Below are 2,263 nucleotides of genomic sequence, written 5' to 3'. Positions count from 1 at the left end.
TCTCCGGCCCCGGAAGGTGCCCGCGCTCCCGTGACTTGTTCCCAAGTCGCGCCCCACAATTTAAATGGTTTAGAGTTCCGCTTTGACACTTCCACTTCTGCAGTTCGGAACGCGCTGACGTGAAAGGGAGGCGCGTGCGGCGCCGGCAGAGGCGGAACGGGGAGCCCGGGCTGGCGGCCTAACCCGCGGGCAAGCATCCCGGACAACGGAGGGGTTGCGGGTGGCGGTCCCGGGGTGATTTCCCGCTTTCCGTCTCTCTCCAGCGAGCGTACGTGTCCTATAGCGAAAACCTCTCAAAAGAAAAAAAGGAAAGAAAGGGAGTCCTGGAATCATTGTTTCCAACGAGTGCCTCCTCTTCCCGACTGCAAGGGCAGCTGCGTGTAAAAATCCAGATATTGGGGCCAGCAGGTGGATGGCGTCTTAGAATCCCAGACCAGGGCGCTTGAAAATCATGCCAGGCACCTGTGTGCACTCCCCAAATCCCAGGAGACTGGAGAAGGGACTGTGGTGTGGCCCTGCCCCTGGGGGGTGGTTTCTCACTTTCCTCTGTGTCTCCCGCAAGCGCACATGCCCTATAGCCAAAACCTTGCAAAAAAAAAAAAAAAAATCCAAATATGCAGAGGTTCTGCTGGGTGTATACTGCTCGGCTCTACTCACTTCACTCCGATGTTCGGGAGGTGTCCTGGGTAAGAGACATTTCTTACTGCTTGACAGTGATGTTAAACACATTGCACCCTCAAACTGGGTGCCTTGAGAGCTGGTGGGGATTTTTACTACGTGAATGGCAGGGCACAGCAAGGCAAGGAAAAATAAAAATGACTCTTTTCGATTGTAAGAGGGAGAATGCAGCTGTTCCCCCTTCCTCAACACCAGTGCTTTGGCTTACAAATAAATAAAAATCACTGGGCCAAGAGGTGGTATGGTAGTTAAGGTGGCTGACTTCGCGATTTGAGTCCCAGACCAGGCAGCTTGAAAAACACACTAGGAGGGACCAGCAGGTGGCGTGGTGGTTAAGGTGCTGGACACTCCCACATGGCTGACCACGGTTGAAGTCCTGGACCTGGTGGCTTGCTTTCTCACTTTCTTCTCTCTCTGGTCAAATTAAAATGAATGAATGAATGAATGAATGAATGAATGAATTAAAAATATTTAAAAATAAAAAATAAAGTATATTACCAAAAAAAAAACCCCCCACACACCAGGAGTGTACTTGTACAAGCCCCAAATCCCGAGGACAATGGAGAAGGGACTTAGGGCATTTCCATTTTCTCTCTTTCTCTGGCAAATGCAAGTGCCCTATAGAGAAACTAAAAAGATTAAAAGTCCTCCTGCGATAGTGAATTTCTGGACACTCCCATCAATACTTTGTATGAATTTTAATAATTTTGGTAGCTAGTAAGTGCCTAAATCAGATGACTAAATTGCTGTTTGAATGGCCATTTGGAACGTTGTTTAAAACTTGACTAAAGTGTGTGGTTTGAGTGCTTCTAGGCCATGCTCATAATCTTGTTGGTTTCTTACAGTCGGTCTTTCTTTCCCCCTTCTCAGCGTGGCAAAGATGTTAATTTATCTGGAAAGTGCCTTGAAAGATGAAGTTCCAGGGACCAGCAGTTGGCATAATGGCTATGTCGCTGGACTCCCACGTAGTCGGTAGTCGACAACGGGACCCAGTGGCTTAAAACTCACGCAGGGCGCGTGTGCGTGCGTGCCCAGGATCCCAAGAGGAGAATGGAGGAGAAGGGATTGCGGCATGGCCACCCCCCTGGGGGGGTGATTTCTCACTTTCTGTCTCTGTCTCTTTCTGTCTGGCGAGCGCACGCGCCCTATAGCGAAAATCTCGCCAAAAAAAGAAAAAAAAAATGAAGTTCCGTTTATAATTAACGGTAGTCCTAAGTTGTTATACCCACACCCTAAAAAAAGTCAGCTTCCTGCCATATTTTCTCCCCAGATGTTGTAATTTATTTTTTCTTTATTCACGACAGAAAGACACACATGCACAAGAGAAGCGCCCTTGCCAGGCTGTCGTGTAACATCTTTCAGCTCTCCAACTTGTTGGGATGCCAACTTGTCGGGATGCCGGCACCGTCACTCAACCTGCGGGCGACCCTGAGGCTGGCGGGGCTGCAGCCCCGCGCCATCGACTGCGGGCCATCGGTCAGGTCGCTGCAGTCCGTTCTCATTCATGGCTACAATTAGAGCGCAAGTTTCAGCGCTCGACTAGGTGTCCGCAGTCGGTCGGGCGCCTGCTCTGTCTCGCGGGTGG

The sequence above is a fragment of the Tupaia chinensis genome, unplaced genomic scaffold, assembly GCF_000334495.1.
Source record: "Tupaia chinensis unplaced genomic scaffold, TupChi_1.0 Scaffold000178_1, whole genome shotgun sequence".
NCBI classification, from domain to species: domain Eukaryota; kingdom Metazoa; phylum Chordata; class Mammalia; order Scandentia; family Tupaiidae; genus Tupaia; species Tupaia belangeri.
The sequence above is the reverse complement of the archived record's forward strand: the minus strand, read 5'-3'. Positions refer to the sequence as shown.